The sequence below is a fragment of the Polypterus senegalus genome, chromosome 16, assembly GCF_016835505.1.
Source record: "Polypterus senegalus isolate Bchr_013 chromosome 16, ASM1683550v1, whole genome shotgun sequence".
NCBI classification, from domain to species: Eukaryota; Metazoa; Chordata; class Cladistia; order Polypteriformes; family Polypteridae; genus Polypterus; species Polypterus senegalus.
Window position 1 is genome coordinate 82,656,753 of NC_053169.1, and position 23,625 is coordinate 82,680,377.

The following is a 23,625-nucleotide window of genomic DNA, read 5'->3' on the forward strand; positions in this document are numbered from 1 at the left end:
TGTATTTTGCATTTTATGGGACACCCTTAGCAATGCTTGCTAGCTTCTCATCCTTCTCTAAGGTATATTCCATCAGTTTTAGAAAAATACCTGAAGCAATGTCATCATCATTACCGCTGCATCATGTCTCAAGGTTTCTGCAGTCCCACGGACCCCAACTCATTTACACAGAGAAACCTTATAGCACTACCGATACTCTTGGCATAGTAATGGCTTTTTCAAGTTGTGTTTTACCAACCAACATTGAATCCCCCCCGTGGCCTCTCTGCTTTTATGCTCAGTCTAGATTGTTGAAGCATGCACTGGACACATGTGGCTGGACACATGCCTCTGTAGCTTGTTGTCTCAATCAAGTGCTGCTTTCCAGTTGTTAAAACCAGTTAAGGTAAAAACTACATCCCTCTCATTAACAGTGCTGCCATATTTCCGACAGGGAAACAGAAGCATCGTCCCACAACAGAGTACTCCAGCCATGGTGTGTGAGGTACCAGGCAGGATTGAATGATCTTAATGTTGTACCACCAAATACACGTTTGGGGTAACTACCCAGTATTGGCTGGGATGGTGTATTGCCATTTAAGTCACTGGGTAGCTGAGCGGGTTGCTTTGGGGCAGCAATTGTTGGCAGAGGTACAGGAGAAGCAGAGCCTGTTGATGCCACAGGAGTAGACATGCTAGTTGCTGTCTCTGATCATTGCTACTGCTATTGGTACAGCCAGGAGCAGCGTCACACTTTTTAAAAGCTTGGGAAAAAGAATGCACCTCACAGCATTAACTTTCCCTTTGTGAGCTGCTGGTAGCTGGAGAGCAAAGTGAATAAATAAGCTTTACTAAAATCGCTGTGATTACATCAGTATATGAAAAGAGAAAACTGTTGAGTGGGGAGTTAAAAGCTGGAGCGGGGCTTTGTGTCGGGGTCTGACAGACAGACAGACAGGCTCACAATGGTGCTTGTGGGATCGAGAAAGAAACACTCCTGTACCAGACTGAAACAGTGAGAAGGACGATGGACTAGTCCCCCATTGACTGTACAAATATAGATGTATTTTTTAGTTGTTGTTAATTATTTCACGAGTCGCTATGATTTTGACGACAGAGATTTGCTGCTTCCTTAAAGCCTCTTGCAGTTGACGAGCTCATCATTTCGCTCTGCCCTGCCTACTGAGAAACCTGACACCGGGTCATTTGCATACTAACGGTGATTGGATGTTTAGCTAGTGGGAGGGTGAGTGGGGGATCTCTACGGAGTGCTGTGTGAGCTGCGGACAAACAAAGCACGGAGGGAAAGAGCGAACAAGAGGTGAAACCTATCATCTCATTTGTGCCTTTTCCAGTGGATTTTTCAGCTACTGTAGTAAATCTTGTCCATATTCAGTTTGTGGGTAATCTATTATTTTCTTTCTCAACCTCTAAAAGTTTGATTTAAGGGGGCAGGAGATTTGTTTAAGGGGGCATTGCCCCTTCTTGCCCCAGCCGGCCCTACTTTGCCCCCTGCTCGCTTTGCTCGCCAACCCCGTGTTTGGTTTTCCAGATACACACTTGTAAGATTTTTTTTTTCTTTGAATTGTTGTTATTTCATTAGTTTCACTTTTATTTTTAAAAACAATATTTGAAATCTTTTAAATGAGGTCTGTGTTTAATGACTTTGCACCATAATTTAGGATAGGTTTCTCTGTTTGGAATTTCAGCACAGACAAAACGATCCACATCATCAGCAGTTAATCATTTTTTTTGCAAAGTAACCAATAAATGTGAGTTAAACACCATTTTTTAAAATTCTCTGACTTTAATTTCCTTTTGTTTGCGTCCGTGCAATCTGTGCTGTCTTTTTATTGATACAGTAGTGACTGACGTAATAAAGTGTCACAAAATTTCTACTTTAACAATTGCCGACTGCGTCACCCCAAACACAAATTTCTAGCACCCTCTCCAACCCCTCCTCTCACGGGTCACCCCCTTGCCGCATCGATCAGCACCCAGCTATCATTCTTCCGTGCCTTACTCTGCCCTCCCTCGAACGGACCTAACAGTCATGTAAAACAAAAAAGGCTTCCGCTTTGCTGGGACGCTAAAATACTTTCGACTGTTACTGCTTTCATATTCTGTACCTTTCTCTACATATGTTTCACGCCTTGGGTCTCTTTTCTCTTTGCTGAGAGCACAGGCTCTGTGTGTGCCACGTGACTATACATGACTGAATGTTTTGCTGGCTGTCCGAGCTCTTATTTGATAAGAAGGGTGTGTCTTGCAAGACTCTTTTATGTTCCACGTCCCCGCGAGACTGCCCTGGGACAATCTCTTGGCACCAAGTCTCATGTTTACGGTCCCCACAAGACGCTCCGTGGCCAGTCTTTTTTGTCTCGCAGGTCTTTAAAATGTCTTTTGAGAACTTCCTAAAAGATCACGTATCGTCGCCATGCTTTTCCATTCCAGGTTTTTTTTTTTGATATATAGAGAGATAAAACTATTCAAGCACTAAAATAAAACGATATTTGCTTAGTAAGCAGATGATCTAATGTTTCTCAGTGCTTTCTCAGATGTGCATGCCAGTTCCTTCAGCACTGAGCTCTTTCCCTTCCTGTCTTTTTGCATTTTCATCTACACTATCTCCCCGTTGCATTAGAGGTACATCTGCTTTTATGTTCTCGGGTATAGCATCTACAATTTTATTCACTATTGACATAACGACACTATATATCTTCAACAACAAATTCTGTGAGGTCACCTCATCCTGAATGATGTCTTGTCTTGCAACAGGGCCGAGGCACTATTAACAATTTTAATATTAGGTGAACTTTAATAGCAGATTTGTAACATTAAAACAACAATAATGACTATGTCATTTTTTACTTTTTTTTGTGAGCTCACATTCTGTTCCTTCTTTCTGCTCGAGGCCTTAGTCATCATTTTGAACTCATCCCTCCCTTTCAATTCTGAAGAGGTTTTCATTTTTTTTTTATGCCACAGCAAATGTATCTGGGCCAATGCCCTCCACACTCAGGTCTCTTTTCTTCTTTAACATCATAAAGGCAATCATGGCTGTGTATGAGTAACTATCTTGTTGAAGATCACAAAGCATACTTGCATTTAGTATACCTGTTTATCTCCCCATGTCTGTGTGGGTTTCCTCCGGGTACTCCGGTTTCCTCCCAAAGTCCAAAGACATGCAGGTTAGGTGCATTGGCGATCCTAAGTTGTCCCTAGTGTGTGCTTGGTATGTGTTTGTGTCCTGCGGTTGGCTGGCACCCTGCCCGTGATTTGTTCCTAACCTTGCACCCTTTGTTGGCTGGGATTGGCTCCCTGTAGTTAGGATATAGCAGGTTGGATAATGGATGGATAGATAAATCTAAATATTGTTCACATTCCTAGTTTAGTCATAAAGCCCCTTTGCTTTTGCACAGCATTTCTAGGTCTTAGTCTGATGGTGTCCTAAGTGTGGTCAGTCATATTCAGTGTAGCACACAGAGCAGTGACATTCTTTGTCCATGATGAAGCAATGAAGTACAGACTTTCCACATGTCCTCAATGAAAAACAAAGATTCAGCAACATTTTAATCGCAGTTTTTTCAGTGGCATAGGTGTAACCGCTGTTTGCTCACCCATACTATCAGTGACCATTTTATTAGGTACCTCAATTTAGATAGGAGGCCCTTTGGATTCAACAAAAAACAACATTTAAACAGATTCATGGAACAATTCCTCAGGGATTTTGATCTATACTAACTAAACTGCATCAGGAGGTTCAAATACATTTTTAGCCAAACATTTATGCTGACATCGTCTCATTCCCACCATGCAGGCTCATGCGGTCAGGGGAGGCAAGTGAGGCAGAGACTCACCTGTCATCATGAAAAGTAAAAAGACTAACAATGATAACATAAAGTAAATGTGTCCACTGGTCTGTGCTATAAATTTGTTTTCTGTATAATACCAATAATTTTGATCATTTTTATAGTAAAAATCACTGAATTGGGGCATTTCCTGTGGCTAACATGGTACCCTAATTCTAAATACAGGGGAGAAACGTGAGGTGCGGCACCGATGAGCCTCACCTCACCTCGGACTGCACTCTCCATCACACACGGTTGATACCTGCAATTGGCACATGCCTGGTGCTGTCTCTCTGTATGTCGCCAATAAAATGTTTGCACACACGTTTGTTATACACCATGACTTTCCACAGTCTAGCTAATATATTTAATGAATGTGAGTGACATTAATTTTGATTATTTTTATAGTTAAAATCGCTGAATTGGAGCATTTCCTGTTCAAGTACAGGGTAGAAACGCGAGGTGTGGTGACGACGAGCCGATTCTCACCTCGGACTGCTCTCTCCCTCACACACTGGGCTGATGCATGCAATTGGCGCGAGCCTGTTGCTGTCTCTCTGAGTGTCACCAATATAATGTTTGCAGACACGTTTATTATACACCCTGAGTTTCTACAGTCTGGCTAATATCTTTAACAAATGTGTGCAACATATTTAGTCTTGCTGATCAGACATCAGACTGCAGTGAAAAGGCACAAGATGAGGCAGACAGTACCATGTAGCCCTGAAGGGGGCGCATGTGAGCCAAATAGGTTCTCATTGCTGCTTTTCTTCTACACAGAGACTCTGGGCGCCAATAAGTTAGCAATATCAGAAATTCAAGTGCACTGCAGCTAAAACTAATGGAAAATAAGGAGAACTTTCACAAGAAATTGACAAAGATTTTCATGGAGCAGGATAGGCGCATGGACTTCATTTACAAATAAAGGTAAGACCATAAATGGTTCTCAATTTTATAAAAAATGAGATCAGACTAAAAATAAATAATCCAATATTTAAAAACAAAATTTTGACCTTAAATAAAATATTGTTTTGTTTTTCTTATCTTTTTGTCTTTCTTAGCCAAATCTGCACCTTACCTGTGTGTGTAAAGAATGCTGATGAGATATGAAACATAACCAGTAGTCAATGTGCATGCTGGATGCCAGCTGAATACTGAATGAGCGACTCTTTTGGGTTCATATGCTTGTAAATCTCACTCTGAAGGAGTCAGTGCCTCACCAGGCATGAACCTCACCGCATGCCACTGCCACCATGTTTTGTTAGATTGAGGTGTGGGTAGGGCCGCTGCTGGCCAAATGGGTGCCCTAAGCAGAAATGTACTTTTGTGCCCCCTCCCCCAAATATTACGGAAGTAAAAATAAAATAATAAAAAACACCTACTATTGGGGCCAAAATGGAACTTTATTCAAAAAAAAGTAAATACATAAATAAATTGTATCATTTATATTTATTACCGACATTAAAACACATTATTAACGTCGACAGAATAAAATAAAGTTTCACATGATTATGAACGTACCTGAAAATGATGCACGGGCTTCATCTTGGGCTTTTTTTTTTCGTTTCTCGGCGCCGGACTGTTGATGTCTCTTTCCAGGACCAGGCATATTGTTCAATTATTATCATTTTTGGCCAAATAGGCAGACGTAACAGAGGTGAGGGTGCGCCGCACGCATCATCACGTGTGCTTAGCCTACTCTGCGTTCACCGTAAAATGCAATATATACGTTTATATTTTTGTTTATTTGTATATGTATAATGGGCGGCACGGTGGCACAGTGGGTAGCGCTGCTGCCTCGCAGTTAGGTGACCCGGGTTCGCTTCCCAGGTCCTCCCTGCGTGGAGTTTGCATGTTCTCCCCGTGTCTGCGTGGGTTTCTTCCGGGCACTCCGGTTTCCTCCCACAATCCAAAGACATGCAGGTTAGGTGGTTTGGCGATTCTAAATTGGCCCTAGTGTGTGCTTAGTGTGTTTGTGTGTGTCCTGTGGTGGGTTGGCACCCTGCCCAGGATTGGTTCCTGCCTTGTGCCCTGTGTTGGCTGGGATTGGCTCCAGCAGACCCCCATGACCCTGTATTCGGATTCAGCGGGTTAGGAAATGGATGGATGTATATGTATATTATTAATATTAATTTATTATTCTAATATATAAAAACGATTTTTTTGAGCAGCTGGGATGGTGCCCCCCTGGGAGTTGGTGCCCTACGCAGACTGCGTACTCTGCGTATAGGGAGCGGCGGTACTGGGTGTGGGGCTTCACAGGCCATTCCTTTTTTTTTGGAAAAGCAGTTTTTCAGTAAATAGATGATTACCTGAATAAGCATTCTGTTCTGAAATATGTTTTAATCAGATTTTAGAAAAAATCACAGTACAGAAACTGCACTGGTTAACGTATTAAATGACTTTCGGATTAATGCTGACAGAGGTAACACGTACAGGCCACAGGCCACGTACCTGTTCTTGTTCTATTAAACCTGAGTGACACCACAGGCCGCAGTATTCTAATAAATCATCTTAGCCAATGGGTAGTCCTCTTTGTCAGTGTCTTAAATTGGTTTTGGTCTTTTTAACACATAGACAATTCTTTGTTAGTTGTGGTGATTGTAGTTCAAGGATCCCTGATATTGTATATGGTGTACCACAAGAATCTATTCTGGGCCCACATTTAATTTCAGTCTACATGCGCCCATTAGGCCAAATTACTTCAAAACACAAGGTGAACTGCCACAGCTCTGCAAATGACACACGGCTTTATTTATCTATAGCGCCTCATGACCCTGATGTTCTGGGCCCTCTGATCCAATGTATTACTTGAATTTCGGAATCAATAAATAATAAGCATCTCAAACCTATTTAAGAAAAATAGAAATCTTAGGTATTGACAAAAATGGAAATGCTTATGGTTTTAGAAATAAAGCTGACCCCTTGGCATTAAGAGTCAAGGTGGAAGTAAAGAATTTGGGTGTAATCATTGACTCTGGCCTAAACTAAATCACACATTAACCAGATTACTAAGACTGCATTTGTTCATTTAAGGAACATTGGAAATGTTTTACCATTTATAACATTGCAAGATGCAGAGACAAATTAATTAAGACTTTTGTTTTTAGTCCGTTAGATTACAGTAACCCACATTAAAAGGCTGTGTGTCTGTGTATCCATCTGGTTGTCATGTCTCTGTCATTCCAACAGATGGAGAATCTCAAACATGTGTAGTAATAAAATGCATTTCATTTGTCATTCCAACAGTTGGTGCAACACAAATATTTGTAGTATTATAGTAATGCTTTAATTGCCTGCTTTGTATGATTCACAAAAAACTGGCACATTTTAAGAGCTCTATTTTCATGAGGTCGATTTCTTCCTAAGGATGAAAATTCATCTGCATTCCTTAACCTTCTGGCCACCACTTCCCTTGTATGGGATGAAAGAAATTTTATTGTTATGTTGAATTTAGTCTTGTGGGGCCAGACGTAATCCGCGAAAGAGAACACACATCTAGGGGCAACTTCTTCAAAAGTTTGTAGTAAATAGTCATGAAATACACCACTGAAAAGGCTACACTCACAGGGTTTCTTCCTAAAAACCCACCCCAATATCCTCCAGTCCATGCACTTTAAACATTTGGGTTTACACACAATAAAACACCAGCTGTGCCAAGTGACTCATGAGCACAACCCATACAGTACATCACAGATAATGTTTCACATTCTAGAGCAGGGATCTTCATCCTTTTTTCCCCTGAGATCTACTTTTACAAAATGAAAATGGCAGATAGCTACTCATGTTTTCTAACGTTTCTTCTCATAGCTTATTTCAACCCAAACAAACTGAATAAGCTTGTTCTGCCTGAACATTTAAAAAATGTTGGTGTCCACAACTCACATTTTGCATTAAAACATCACAAAAAATATGTAGTTCACCTGCAAGTGCATTTTGTATGTCTGTCTGCATTTTCTTGCGTATCTCAAAACAACAAAACAAAAAAACAATGCAATTCCAAATACACAGACATGACTTATTCATTTGTCATTTTGTTCCATGTCACTGTGTCACTTTATTCACACGTCCAGTTGCAGGTGTGATGTGTTTTTTAGTTAGTCAGATGACTGGCACTGCATGAGGTCAACAAGAGAGGCAGGTGTAGGTGGAGTGCAGCCACTTAGGTTCAGTCATATGGAGTCATTTAAATGTTCGTCTGTCAGTCTTGTTCTGAACTTTGATTTCATGACATTCACGTCAGACTCACAGAGGTATGGAGACCCAAACAAAGCAGACATTTTCAGAGCTGCTTGGTGCAGATTCTTATAGTTATCTGGATCTACTAGGCTCCAGAAATGCTGATAATGCTGTTGAGACTTTAACTACACATTATTTTGAAGGTTTACTAATATATAATACTAGATAGCCGATGCCCGCCATAGCATTCAGTGGTGTAAAAATAGGAACAGAAAATGGTGCACTGGTGAAGACTGGTTTCTTGTAGATTAACGCAAATATTTGCAAAAATAATACAAGGCAGGATGTTGGGGCCGTGTTTGAAGTAAATGACAATGGTAGCATTGAGAATTTCGGAAAGAGCTTGAATTTCAGCTTCACCACCATAAACTCCACATGTTGCCATGTATTGATAGTCCTCATGACTTGTTGTGATAACTCGACTTGCGTTGGAAAGATCAACAGGAAGAACATCTCCAAATCTGTCCCAATGTGATGCAACGAAATCTACTGCCCTATGTCGTAGTGAGAGTGCATTGCCTTCGTCAACTGTTTGTGTCAAGAAATAACCCACTGATAGGAACAGGCAGTTGCCAGATCCCGGAATAGAGATGACGTTGTACAAAAACCCGTCGACACAGAAGATGCTGTCGTTCATTTTATAACAAAGGTTTAGGAAACAACCGTCGCAGTATAACGAAAATAGCAAGGAGCAAAACCAATGCCAATGGTTACGGAAAAGACTCCCAGGCGCAGACATGGCCGAAGTGAAAGGTCACACGGTCAGGCTAGATATCGGGCGGTGACGTGACACCAATGGGGTCATGAGAGAGGAGCAGGGAACGTGTTAGTCCGAAGGAGGAATAGGAATCAAGAAAAACGGCATGGGACTGTATGGGAGGCCGCAGGCAGCGTGGGGAAGGGTTTGGAAGAGGACGAATAGGAATTGAGAAATGGGCTGCGTGTGGGCAGGATTGGGTTTGAAGAGGAAGCAGGACGAACCAGAAGAGAAATATATATAAGAGATATAAAAATTCAGTGTCTGTCTGTCTGTCCGCTTTTTCATGAGAGAACTACTTAACCAATTTAGATTGTTTTTTTTTTTTCTGTAATTTGCTTGAACATTCCAGTTGATTTTGCGACTTTTCTCATTTCGCTTTGTATCATAGTTCGCTTGTGGTACCGATTTATTTGCACGAATCCGAGATCCATGCAATGGGTCAAGGGGAGAGGCCTTCCTCACTCACTCGCCAGCTTCGGGGCGTGCTCCTTAACTCCGCTTAGCTAACGAACGAGAGAAAAATTGAATTCAACTTTGTTTAAAATTTAAAGTAAAGTGTTAGTTAGGTCTCGATGAGTTTGAGTCCGGATATTCTCTTAAGTGTATGCCACATTGAAAAGAGAGACTGCAATTCAGATTGTGGATTGTGATTTGTGTTAAAAGGATCGTAATATGAGTTTTTGGAAAGATCGCCCACCCCTTATTTGACTAATCAAGTTTTCAAATTTATGTAAGATTCATTAACCCTTAGGTGAGATACTTGTAATGGGGTTGCGCGCTACCAGTAGCTCACGAGCGACGTGTTGGAGACCCCCGTGCTTGAGCATAACAGTCACTTTTGAACCTCATAGCTTGGTGGTTGGCAGGGTGGAGGTTAGGGCTGCTGCCTAACAAATCCAGGATTCAAATTCTACATCTGCTTGCTGTCTGTGTGGTGTTTGCATGTTCTCCTTGTGCCATATTCAAGCAAAATGACACCTTTCATTGGCTAACTAGAAAGATTACAATATGCAAGCTTTCGAGGCAACTCAGGCCCCTTCTTCAGGCAAGATGTTGTCATTTTGCTTGACTTCTCACTACATCCATAAATGGCTAACATGATACAACACCCTAGTATCACACCAGATATTCAAAAATCTGATACTGGTTATCTGTTTTTATTAGTCGGATGAAAAGAAACGACAAAGAAAAATAAGTTTTATTCTGTCATTGTTACTAAATACAGTAAAATAGTTACAGACAGAATTGTTGTGGTCATGTTATACTCACTAGTATACGGGCACAGGGGCTTCTGGGGACAAGACAGGCTAGTGGGAATCTTAAAAAGGAGCAGCAAAGGAAGCCGTTGTCTGTATTTCTGTTCACCCATTTGTCTCGTCTCTGTGGAATATCATTTATACCCGGATTGTGAACCTGTAAGGATGTATGGACTGTCGTGTGAGTAGTGTTGGATTCAGTCATCGTGCTTCATCGGACAGAGTGCTCCCCAAATCTCATCACCCCACACCATATCAGGACTACAGGTAGGACTGTTTAGTACATTATTTACAGAAAGCTGTTCCCGGGATCGTCATCTTTTCCTCCATACCACTTCTTCCGGTACTACTGCATTGGGACTGATTCATGGACATTGTCGTGGCTGTTTGTTGTTAGGTGTTTATTGTTGTGTGCTGTATTTGTTATCCCCGTTGTGGAAGGGGAGGGTTATCTGATTATTTGTTGTTTATATTTATTTTCCATTTAATATATTATTCATTCATTCATTTATTTGATTTTTTGGATTTCGTGTCTCTGTCTGTGAGTGAGTGCGGATCGGGCCAAGGATGGGTGCGTTCTTTGAATCCCCAGCAAATAAATAAATAAATAAATCACTGTCCCCTCAACAGTGTGAATCTGAGCGTTACCGTTTACCTTACAGGTGGGCTGGCTCACTGACAGGGGTTGGTTCTTGTCTTGCACCCAGTGCTGCTGCTATAGTCCTATACTGAAGCAAGAGGGCTTCAGATGTGGATTGATGATGATACTGGGGTGAGGTGGTGGGAGGTCGGTGTTGGGGGACGCAAAATGATTTATATGATCTCACTGGACCATCAAACAGACACACAATACGTCTTTTGTGTATTCGGCTAAGTCACGGAGACCATTTTTCATCTTCTGGTTTTCAGACCTATTTTAACCTAAAATGTCTCTTTGTTGACACACTGAAGTGAAGTATTATCACTTGAATATAACAGCTGTGGGATTTTCCTTGCTCTGTCTGCACCAGGCACAAAGACCTAGAAACTCTTTCACAGCAGCAGTGGCTTTCATGCCGAGAAGAAAACAGACTTACTTCTGTACAAGACGCTGCCCACTTCTTCTGGTGGGATAAATATGCATTCATAATACGGGGCCATTGGCTCGAAGGCTTTTCTGATGATGGGGAGCTGTGCCACTCACCTTGCATACTGACGAGAAAGCTTATAAATACTGAACATGTTTTATTTATGCGAAAGAAATCAGTCAGGGAAATGGGAGAGAAAAACTTGATAGGTTTTCAGACCAACACCTGTTTGCCTGTATGTGTTGATTTAAACAGTTGCTGGGCCTCCTTACTGCTGGAAGACTTGGTGTTCCTGTTTATTCTCCAGTTCTCCCTAAAAAACATTTCTCTGCATTTCCTTTGAGTAGCCATTTCTACAATCTCTTATATATATATTTCTCTTCTGGTTCATCCTGCATTTCTTTTCAAAACCGGTCCCCCGACACGCAGCCCACACGGCATTTCACGATTCCTATTTGTCCTCTTCCAAACCCTTCCTTACGCTGCCTGTGGCCTCCCATACACCCCCACACCACTTTTCTTGATTCCTATTCTCCCTTCAGACTACCGCATTCCCCGCTCCTCTCTCATGATCCTATTGGTGTCACGTCACTGCCCGATATCTATCCTGACTGCGTGAATTTTCACTTCGGCCATGTGTGCGCCTGGGAGTCTTTTCCGTAACTTGCTACAGGAAGGTACTCTCTCGACCATTGGCATTGGTTTCGCTCCTTGCTATTTTCGTTATACTGCGACGGTTGTTTCCTAAACCTTTGTTATAAAATGAACGACAGCATCTTCTGTGTCGACGGGTTTTTGTACAACGTCATCTCTATTCCGGGATCCGGCAACTGCCTGTTCCTATCAGTGGGTTATTTCTTGACACAAACGGTTGACGAAGGCAATGCACTCTCACTACGACATAGGGCAGTAGATTTCGTTGCCTCACATTGGGACAGATTTGGAGATGTTCTTCCTGTTGATCTTTCCAACGCAAGTCCAGTTATCACAACGAGTCATGAGTACTATCAATACATGGCAACATGTGGAGCTTATGGTGGTGAAGCTGAAATTCAAGCTCTTTCCGAAATTCTCAATGCTACCATTGTCATTTACTTCAAACACGACCCCAACATCCTGCCTTGTATTATTTTTGCAAATATTTACGTTAATCTACAAGAAACCAGTCTTCAGCCACTGTCAGTTGTACGTGTCTTTTTCTAGGGTTAGATCTTTCGACTCAGTATCTGTCGTCTCCAGAAAAACACCTATTCACAACTGCGTCTTTCAAGAAGTATTTCTTTTTTCTTGATTTCTGAATTCCTTTCTCCTCGTTTTCTGTTCCTTTTCTTACACCGCCGTATGCTACGGGCGTCGACTAGTTGTACAATATTCTGCTTCCTAAGATCAAGTTTCAAAGTCAGTGGTTTTAAAGTACAGCGTGTTGTCATCACTGAGGGGTCACCTAAGGCACTACAACCGTCAAAGACATGCACTGCACTGGGAAGGACCAGGAGAGGGGCAATATCTTCCCCGGGGTGTAACAGGGCAGTCCACAGAGCCCTGGATGGCAGTATTTTCGTCATACCAGGAAGGGCTGCCGGAAAAGGAACCAAATGCACCTGGAGTGCTTTCAGGTGCCCATGCAGCATTTCCGCCACACCAGGAAGTGCTGCAGGAGGTTCATCGGGCCGCGCCTGGAGCACATCCAGGTGCAACATAAAAGGGGTCGCGTCATCTCATTCAAGGAGCTGGAGTCGTGTGGAAGAGGACAGAGCTTGTGACTGGAGGAGTGGAGGAGGCAGAAAGTAAAAGTAAAACTAGAAGTAAAGTAAAGGACTGAGTCGTTGTGGCTGTTTTGGTGCACGGTGTTGTGCGAGAAAAAGAACTGTAAAATAAACCTGTGTGCTTTTGGACATTGTGTGTCCTTGGTGTCTGTCTGTAGCAAGGCTTCTTTTACATGGCGTCCCATCTGGGATGCCATGTGAAAGAAGCCTAGACACAGACAGACACTGAGACAGCCAGATGTCCAAATTCTCCTTTTGCACCTACACACACAATATAATACACAAAGCACCACAAAATGCTCACAGTCCTTTACTTTCCTTTCTTCTGCTGTCTCCACTCCTTTCTCACTGGCTCTGTCTTCTTCCACCCAACTCCAGCTCCTCAAATGGAGTGGGCGGCCCCTTTGATGTTGCACCCAGATGTGCTTCAAGTGCACCCTGATGAACTTCCTGCAGCACTTTCTGGTGTAGCAGAAGTGCTGCTATCCAGGGCTTCAGGATCGTCCAGGCACCCCCTGGCAATAATGTAATCCAGGCGGGCTGCCCTGTTGCACCCCAGGAAAGATATTGCCCCTCTCCTGGTCCTTACCTTCTTCAGGCGTCCTGGTGGGACAAGGTCCCCGGTCGTCTGCCACAACAGATAGATAGATAGATAGATAGATAGATAGATAGATAGATAGATAGATAGATAGATAGATAGATAGATAGATAGATAGATAGATAGAAAGGCACTATATAATAGATAGATAGATAGATAGATAGATAGATAGATAGATAGATAGATAGATAGATAGAGTGCTTGAAGTGAGCGGGTACTCATCAGTATGCAGTACCAGCACCTCTGCTTAGCATATAGATAAGGACCATCGACTCTTCAGAAATCTTCATGAGGACTCCCTCCCAGACTTTTGATCAAATGTAATACTGAATAGATAAGACACACGCTTTGAGCATAGGAACGGCACTATAGAAATAAAATGCATTATTTTTATTATTGTTAGACATAACAGACAGAGGATGTGCTGAAGCATGATATTGTGTTAGCTGGCCAGTGCTCAAGCCATTCCAGTTGTCAGCAGACTACTTATGTTTCATTTTATTGATTAATTTGATTACTGTCGTTGTAAGACATGCTTGCTCTGAATTTTGAGTCACATCTCCCAGAGGGCAGGATCTGGAAGCTGTTGTTCAGATAATATGTGATGTCACCCTGCATTACCAGATGGTTTTCTTCATTCTGGTGTGTTAAACTGTCCAGATACCCACAGATCACAGATCCCGACCTGACAATTTTCCCTGCTTTACTTTTTCTGCTCACAGACAGCATCCATAACCAGGTAAGTAAGAACAAGGCCTCTAAGGGTGCTTTTCCATTGCTGGAACATTCTTCAGGTACTTTTTAGAAACTCAGAAACTTATCTAGCATTCCCACTGCAAGAACTTTGGCCATTTGTAGTTCTCGGTAGGTAGTTCCTACTCCAAGGTATATTCTATTCCTTTACCCACTACTATTATGGGTGGAGCTCGGGCAATGAATTGTGGTGACTGGTTGACCACATGCACTGGTGCCATCTTACAAATCTACTGGCTGTTTGGACTTAGGAGAGTTATCGATGAAGATGGAGCACTGCACTTTGAACTGCATCTCTCTTCATAGCTGTCTCCCCAGTGCACCGTTCCATGCACCGCAACAAAGCAACAATCTCTCCCATGAAGTCCGGAGTGCAAAGAAGCAATGGCGGTGGGGTACCCCTCATGAACTCCTAAATGTGCCTCACTTCATACCACATCACTCTTCTTTGAACAGCACATGATTTGCGTAAATATTACAGTTCCTGTTGTGTGGTGGGAATGCAACACACTAAAGTGGCCTGGGGCCTACATCATGCAGGAACTTATTGGTTCCAGAAAACAAAGTTCCTGCAGTGGGAAAACGAGCATATTAGTGATATAGGTACCATATATTCATCAATGTCGCTCTGCCCATTTAGTAGTACTATTGAGCATGTTTTCGAAGTTCAAGCTAAGCATAATCTATCTATCTATCTATCTATCTATCTATCTATCTATCTATCTATCTATCTATCTATCTATCTATCTATCTATCTATCTATCTATCTATCTATCTATCTATCTATCTATCTATCTATCTATCTATCTATCTATCTATAAAACAGCTTACCCCATTGAAAAGCAAAAGTCACACAGGATCACAGGTCAGCCGAGAATCTCCTTTGTCTTTCACTTATCTCATGGAAGGGTAAGCTCCTGCCTTCACCTCTGCAGCCTCCTGGTCTTGGCCTCAGAGTGCTGCTTTTATCCCTGTGAGCCCTCTGAGAATGTGAAGATCAAAGTGAGTGAAAAGTGTGTCAGCCTGATGAGAAAGCACATGTGCTGAACTTTTGTGAATCGCCTAGCGACAAGAAAAACCACAACAAAGTGCTGTGTAGGCCTGAGGTTTAACCAGTAACCGAACACACACTTGTACGTCTATGAATGTGACATCTAATGGTAAGATCAGGAAAGCAGTTACAAAGTCATGTAGAGTTTATGGTTTTATTTCCTTCCTGTCGACCATACAGATTTAGAAGCCGGCAGTGTAAGGGCCTGCAGCACTCGAAAAGGCCAGAACAAGAAAAAAGCTACAATTTATCAGAGGTGTTGTGCAGTACTTCATGTGCCTCCATTCTAATGTTCTCACATCTCAGTCCTCATCTTTACATATTTGACTTCCTCGTTCCTTTTTGATTCTCTTCTTTGTATTAATCGGCCTTTGATGTTGAGCCTGAAAACAGCTCCAAACATGATCTACTGTACATGTGTCTGGTACCATGAAGAGAAGCAAAGGGGGCACAACTAAGGGACTTGTAGAAACCAATCCAAAATGGGGTGCCAGTCCATCACACACTTACATGTACATCCATCTCTCCAACATCGGACTCACCTATTCCAATGCAGTATCTGACTTGGATGGTTTGCCGGTCTCAGCAGCATCAGGAGCAGGACAGGAACCATTTCTGGATGATGAGTCTTTTGCAGAGGGTCAGCTTATAGCACACATATCTTTGATACATGAAACACATCCCGATAAATCTCATAATGGGTTTTTTACAATTTTAACACACTATAAAATGGATTTCCAAGCATCTGGTTTATAGTGGTGTTGATGCCTCACAACTCCAGGGTCCCACGTTCCATTTGCACGTCTTCTCTGTCTGTATCATGTCTGCCTTATGTAAAGTTCTGAAACTTTATTTTGTGACTCTGAATCAGCTTTTCTCAACAAGTGTGCTGTGGAACCTTAGGGTTCTGTGAGACATCGCTAAGGGGTTCAGTGAGAAATGGTAATGAGTAGCAGTGGCAAATAAATAAAGTTGAACAGTGGAAAAAATTATAAACCTTCTCTAAAAGAAATAAATTTGAGCTTGCATTAGTTGTTTTATGGCGATTCTAAATTGGCCCTGGTGTGTGTGCTTGGTGTGTGGGTGTGTTTGTGTGTGTCCTGCGGTGGGTTGGCACCCTGCCCAGGATTGGTTCCTGCCTTGTGCCCTGTGTTGGCTGGGATTGGCTCCAGCAGAACCCCGTGACCCTGTATTCGGATTCAGCAGGTTAGAAAATGGATGGATGGATTAGTTGTTTTAACAGCCACTTGGATATGCGGCAGTGCTTCACTTATCATACAGCAACTAGCGTTTGTGTCGCTAATTAATTAAGTGGTGCTGGTTAGTGCAACAACAACATGTATTTATGTAGCACATTTTCATACAAATGATGTTGCTTAAAGTGCGTAACATAATGAAGAAAGAGAGAAAAGGCAAAATAAATAAGAAAACAGAATTAGGGAACACTAATTAACAGAGAATAAAAGTAAGGTCCGATGGTCAAGGAGGACAGAAAAAACAAAAAAACTCCAGACGGCTGGAGAAAAAAAAAAAAATCTGCAGGGGTTCCAGGCCACGAGACCCCCTGACTCCCCTCTAAGGCATTCTACCTAACATAATGACCTCACAATCAGTCCTCTTGGTATTCAGGGTTCTCATGGAAGAATTTGATGATGACGGTCATGTGGACCTCTGGCCTTTAATCCATCAATGTGCAAGCTGGTGCAAGCAAAAAACGTGAGAAGTTCAGTCAGTCTCTTATCAATTCTATGTGTTTTCTAGCATGCAGGTAAGTATTCACTCATTAATATGTAAAGTTTGCATGTTTTTCCTCTCTCCCTGTTTTCCGATGTATTTCTTTTGTTTGCTTTTATTTAGGTTGTGTTTTTAAATCACTCGAACAACAGTTGGTGTATTCGAACTTAAAATACAGTTCAGGCTGATAAGCATGCGTTTCAAAAGTGCTCAAGCAGGCGATCGAACATGATTTTCATGCACCAAATTGCAAGGTGGTGCTGCCGGAGCACATACGAAACTTAACATTTGTCATAAGAATGACCAATAGACATAAAAGGTTTGGGGAAGCCTCCCGTGTAATATGCCCTGGCTGCAAAAGTTTCTAGAGTTGTTTTCAATACTGAGTCCAAAACAGAACTGATCATTACGAGAAAAGATGAGGAGGAAGTGATGTCTTCGGGACCGGAAATGACATCATCATAAGCACCGGAACCAGAAGTGACGTCTTTCAAAGGCGCCAGAACCCGGTGGGATTTCCCAAGAAAGGTCTGCAGAGAACTGAGAGGGGGAGTCAGCGCACCTTGCCATCCCCTGGTCTGATGTAGAATTACAATTACTCAAGCCCTTTAGCTGCCTCCTACTCAATGTGTGTGACACCTCTGGTATATGGCCGGCCCTTCATCAATACCCCCAGGCCGCCAGATGGAGCCCTCCCTGCAGCATGGAGGTGCCCCGAATTCCAGCAGGGAATCATGGATAATGGAGTCTTTACTCACAGCCCTGCTGGATACCATAGGCATCACCAGAGGATGATGCTCAAGGATTATTTTCCGTACAGCCCGGAAGTACGTCCCAGTCACGAGGAGAGAAGAAATGACATACTTCTCGGTTGAAGAAAAAGGAGATTTCATCCAACCCGGAAGTGTTGCCAGTCACGTAGACAGAGAGAGAGAAGCACTTCCGGGTCAGGGACTATAAAAGGACTGTGAGAGATCCCAGCAGTGGGCTGAGTTGGGAGGAAGGGTGACTGAGCTGCTGGGAGGTATGGAGGATCATTGTTATTGTGAATTGTATTGTTTATGAGTATTGTGGAGTGGAGGGTGCTTTGTGCACTTTATTCTTATAATAAATCCAAAATTTGAACTTTTATCTGGTGTCTGGCATCTAGTCTGAGGGTTCAAGGGGACGACAGTGCTCCCTATCTGTCACACACTTTATAAATTCTTTATAACATAACCCCAAAAGTGTGCTATCCAACATTGGTTTCTCGCAGTTTTTTCCGATATTGTTCTAGCTATTCTATAGTAATCAGTAGTAATTGTTATGTTGATGTATGAAAATGATTAAAATATTAACACTAATTATCGCAAAGTTATTAACTTGTTACTTTGAGGTTATGATGACTAAGTCAGACACAGTTAGATGAACATCACGTCATGCACACGCTGTTTTTAAATTTCATGGTTCGAACAAGCGTTCGAGGATATTGAATTTCTGTTTCATGTACATTTCATTCAAACAGCTAGTGCAATTTAATGACACGGGCTGCTATAGTTTCATTGGTCTATGTTTTATTTATCATCTTCTATTCATTCCTTTTTTATGGTACAGAAATTTCTAACCGTGAAGATGCGGCACAGGTTTCACACTAGAAAAGAAAATTTTATTAATCATATATGTTTCAAGAATAACATTTCTTTGGCACATACATTTGTTTATATGAAAATTGCAAATAGATGATTAAGTATGGCACTTGTAGTATTATTGTTATACATGTTTTCATTATGATCTTTAATTTTATCAATATAAAACAAATACTAATAATGATAAAATTATTATGTTGGAGTTCCGTAGAACATGAATATTATTTCAAGGGTTGAGAAACGCTGCTCTAAATGGCATACACCACCTAGGACTTTTTCCTTGCTTTACTCCTTTTTTTTTTTTGGAATGTGACTTTATAGATGATAACTAGTTCCAGCAAACACAAGAAAAGACCATTAAAAATACAGCACAGCCACTAGCACATCCATCTTACTGTGCTTAGGACTCAGTTCCTGGGAATAAACTGGAATATAATTTACAGTAACAGCGCACTGCACGGTAACGTGCAGTGAATACACTTGACTTGAGCATTCCTAGTTTTCATCCTCTTTCTTTCTCTGTACGTTTGGCGTTCGTTTGCTCAGAGGTTGATGCGTTTGCTGCTTCCTGAGTAGCTTTTCTTTTCTCCACCCTAGCAGCCCGGTTCTTCTCTTCTTTCGTCGGCATGTTTTCGTGTTTAAAACTGAAGCTGGCACTTAAGTCTTCAATCTGCCTCAAGAATGATTTAAGATATGAAGAGGTAGGGGAAGTGACGGCAAGGGTGATAGGGAATGAGAACGGCACCCACACAGATGTGCCCTACGCCCGTCCTGTTGGCCGCTGCTGAGAGTTTATTTTACAATAAAATAAAATAAAAGTAAAAAGAATAATAAAAACCATCACCCCGAAAGTGGATGTAGACGTCATGTAGTACATGTTGTGACGGACAGCCGGGTCCCATGCCCGGCCGGGACGCCTCTGCTGCATACGTCCCGGGGGAGCCATCATGGACATTGCAGTACCTTCCCCGGGGCGCTTGGGGGCAGTCTCCCTGGCCGTGGATCCCTCCTCAATCTCCCCCGTGGCTCCATGGGACATGGAGTCCACCACAGCAGCCCGGTTGGGAGATGGGGTGGCCGCTATGGGGTGCTGCAGAGAACCAGCCACCACACTGGACGGTTTATCAGCCCCACCCGAAGGTGCAATTAAGACCAGCTGGTCAGGCACCTGGAACACTTCTGGGTGGGGTATAAAAGGGAATGCCTCCCAGCAATCAGGGCCAGAATCGGGAGGAAGAGGACGAGGTTGCCTGGGAGGAGTGGTGGAGCAGGAAAGTGTTGGTTTGGTGTGGGTTTTGTGCTTGGGACTGTGTTGGGCCGGTGGGACACAGGGAAGACGTGTGCCCACGGCTGAAGAGCAAAAAAATAAAAACCCTTGAGTGTGAACACGTGCCTCTGCGTAGTTTGTGCTGGGCCGGGCGCTATATAGCGCCTTTATCACAATGTGTGCCAAATTTCAGGTCAATAGGTCAAATGGTTTGTGAGCTACATGTGATTTAAAATCCTGGACAGACAAACGAACAGCCACGGTAGCGTATTACATAAGAAGATGGGAGGATGTGAAACTACATGAATCATCTGCACTATACATCTTTTTATGATCAATCAGATGGAACTGATGAAATATATTTTGGTAAGATAAGGGGGTCATAAATGAAACTTCCCCATATGCTCAGCTCAGTTTCAGGCTGGCAGGGAATGTTCATGTGGCTCTTGTCCATGTCCTTGGGATTTTTCTCTTTGTTCACAGTCAGGCTGCCAGGCTGAATGCCCTATTGTGTTGGCGCGTATTTAAAAATGATCTCCAGCCAGGATTTTTTTGTGCATCGCTGCTGAAGCAGACTCTGTAGTGTACACAAAAAGCCTTGAAAAAGAGTGAAAGGATAAACCAGAAATGAACTGAATGTAAATATCATGGTCAAAAGCCTGGCTGACCTCAAAAAGGAGGGAGCATCCAAAATTAAAACAGCACTGCAAAATCAGTAGTCAACCATTTACAGAAATGACCATTCAGGTATGTTTGAGGGCTGTGCAAGTTGTGAAGACCTCAATGAACCTTCCCAATCCATTTTAGGGTTGTGGGGACCAAAAGACCAGCCCTGAAGAAGACTCTTATCCATCACAGAGACTCTTATTCTCACACAGTCACCTTTTTTATATTTGGATTGTATTGATTTTAATAACCAACAACATTCCACATATAAATAAGTCAAGTTTTACAAGACTTGGTTCAAAACAAATCAACCTCCACCCATGAGAAAGAGAGCTAGGCCAGCAGAGTAAAACCTTAAGCTAGTAAAAATAAGTAAATAGATACATTAATAAATGAATAAAAATAAATAGAGTAAAAAAAAGTGGGGAGAGAATCTCTTCCTCAATTTAAATGCTTATTCTAAAATGTTATTGATGAGATCCTGCCAGGTTTTGAAAAAGTTTTGTACAGATCCTCTAAGTGAGGGTTTTGATTTTTTCCAGTGTCAAATAGTTTATCACATCAGTTACCCACTGACTTAAAAGAGGAGAGTTAGGATTCTTCCAGGTGAGCGAGATAAGTCTACAGTATGTGCCAATAGTGTAGTAAAGGCAATTACAGTTTGTTTGTCCTACTCCACTTTAAGCCCCTCTGTGAGCCCACCACACACAGCTATTAATGCGTTAGGAGGGATTGTGTCATCCAAGCTCTCTGAAAGGCATTTAAATATTTTGGTTCAAAATTGTGTTCATTTGGTGCAGGCCCAAAACATGTACAAAGTGAGGCCGGAGCTCAATTGCAACGTTCACAGGTTGGATCTTGCACTGGAAACATTTTGGACAATTTTAAACGAGAAAGATGCGCTCGATAGATAATTTTGAGTTGAATAATTGTATGGAGTAGTGATCAGATTTTCAAAGTCCCAAGCTTGGACACTTGTGTAGCGTGTATGTCCGCACAGAAAGCCTCATTTGTTTCAACACCATCAGAGAGGGATCAGAGCACGAAAAAACAATTTCACAAGTCAACTCATAGGATTACACACAGTGCTTGAAGCTGAAACAAATAAATGGCAGTACTGCCTCTTGGTCCTCCTCGCAATGCTGTTCATTTTTAACACAGTTTCCTTATTAAGCAGGGATTTTCTTGCTCACAGCTTTAAATGTTTTGTGATGACGTTTAGTGCACTGAAAAACTATATTAGGTGGGTAGCCTGTTAAAACCGAGACATTTTGATGTTCTTCCGTTATTTATTGGGACTGTCCCTGCTGTTTCCGGGACGTCTGGTTACCTTAGTAAATCATAGTGTTAGTGAAATAGTGAATCATTATAAACTGGAGATGATGGGGGTGTGAGGTTGTTTTTAATGTAAAGTTAAAACTGAGTAAATGTCGATTTACTCTGTGCATAACTGCTTACACACCACAGGGTCCATTACTGATATATATAAATAACGTATTGTTTTCCTTGCCTGCATTTTATAAGCTGCTCAAAAAATTAAAGGAACACTTTGAAAACACATCAGAGCTCAATGGGAAAAAAATCCTGCTGGTATCTCTACTGATATGGACTGGTATGGTAATGTGTTAGGAACAAAAGGATGCCACATCGTTTGATGGAAATGAAAATTATCGACCTACAGAGGGCTGAATTCAATGACACCCTAAAAATCAAAGTGAAAAAATGATGCAGCAGGCAGGCTCGACTATTTTGCCGAAATTTCATTGTAGCAACTCCAAATTATACTTAGTAGTTTGTATTCCCCCAAGTGCTTGTATGCATGCCTGACAATGTCGTCTTGGGGGGGGGAGGGGGGCATGCTCCTAATGAGATGACGGATGGTGTCCTGGGGGATCTCCTCCCAGATCTGGACTAGGGCATCACTGAGCTCCTGGACAGTCTGAGGTGCAACCTGGCAGCGTTGGATGGACTGAAACATAATGTCATACCCAGAGGTGTTCTATTGGATTGAGGTCAGGCGAGTGAGCGTGGGGGCCAGTCAATGGTATCAATCCCTTCATCCTCCAGGAACTGCCTGCATACTCTTGCCACATGAGGCTGGGCATTGTCGTGCACCAGGAGGGACCCAGAACCCACTGCACCAGCATAGGGTCTGACAAGTCCAAGGATGTCATCCCAATACCTAATGACAGTCAAGGTGCCGTTGTCTAGTCTGTAGAGGTCTGTGTGTCCCTCCATGGATATGCCTCCCCAGAACATCACTGACCCACCACCAAACCGGTCATGCTGAACGATGTCACAGACAACATAACCTTCTCCACGGTTTCTCCAGACCCTTTCACATCTGTCACATGTGCTCAGGGTGAACTGCTCTCATCCTTGAAAAGCACAGGGCGCCGGTGGTGGACCTGTCAATTCTGGTATTCTATGGCAAATGCCAATCGAGCTCCACAGTGCCAAGCGGGCAGCGAGCACAGGGCCCACTAGAGGACGTCAGGCCCTCAGGCCACCTTCATGAAGTCTGTTTCTGATTGTTTGGTTAGAGACATTCACACCAGTGGCATACTGGAGGTCATTTTGTAGGCCTCTGGCAGTGCTTATCTTGTTCCTCCTTGCCCAAAGGAGCAGATACCGGTCAGTCCTACTGATGGGTTAAGGACCTTCTATGGCCCTGTTCAGCTCTCCTAGAGTAACTGCCTGTCTCCTGGAATCTCCTTCATGCCCTTGAGACTGTGCTGGGAGACACAACACACCTTCTGGCAATTGTATGTATTGATGTGCCATTCTGGAGAAGCTGGACCACCTGTGCCACCTCTGTAGGGTCCAGGTATCACTACCAGTAGTGACACTGACCATAGCCAAATGCAAAACTAGTGAAGAAACAGGTGAGGAGGGAAAATTGTCAGTGGCCTCCCTCCACCTGTTAAACCATTCCTGTTTTGGGGGTCATCTCATTGTTGCCCCTCTAGTGCACCTCTTATTAATTTCATTAACACCAAAACAGCTGAAACTG

General features: G+C 42.6%; 1 long non-coding RNA gene across 1 annotated transcript in view; it reads left to right on the forward strand.

Annotated features, from left to right (window-relative positions):
- Positions 1-4,614: 4,614 nt before the first annotated feature.
- Positions 4,615-23,625, forward strand: part of LOC120516885 — a 60,552-nt gene continuing 41,541 nt past the window's right edge. The window contains exon 1 of the long non-coding RNA XR_005630936.1: positions 4,615-4,757. This is a non-coding gene — a long non-coding RNA (uncharacterized LOC120516885). The remainder of the gene's footprint in view (positions 4,758-23,625) is intronic.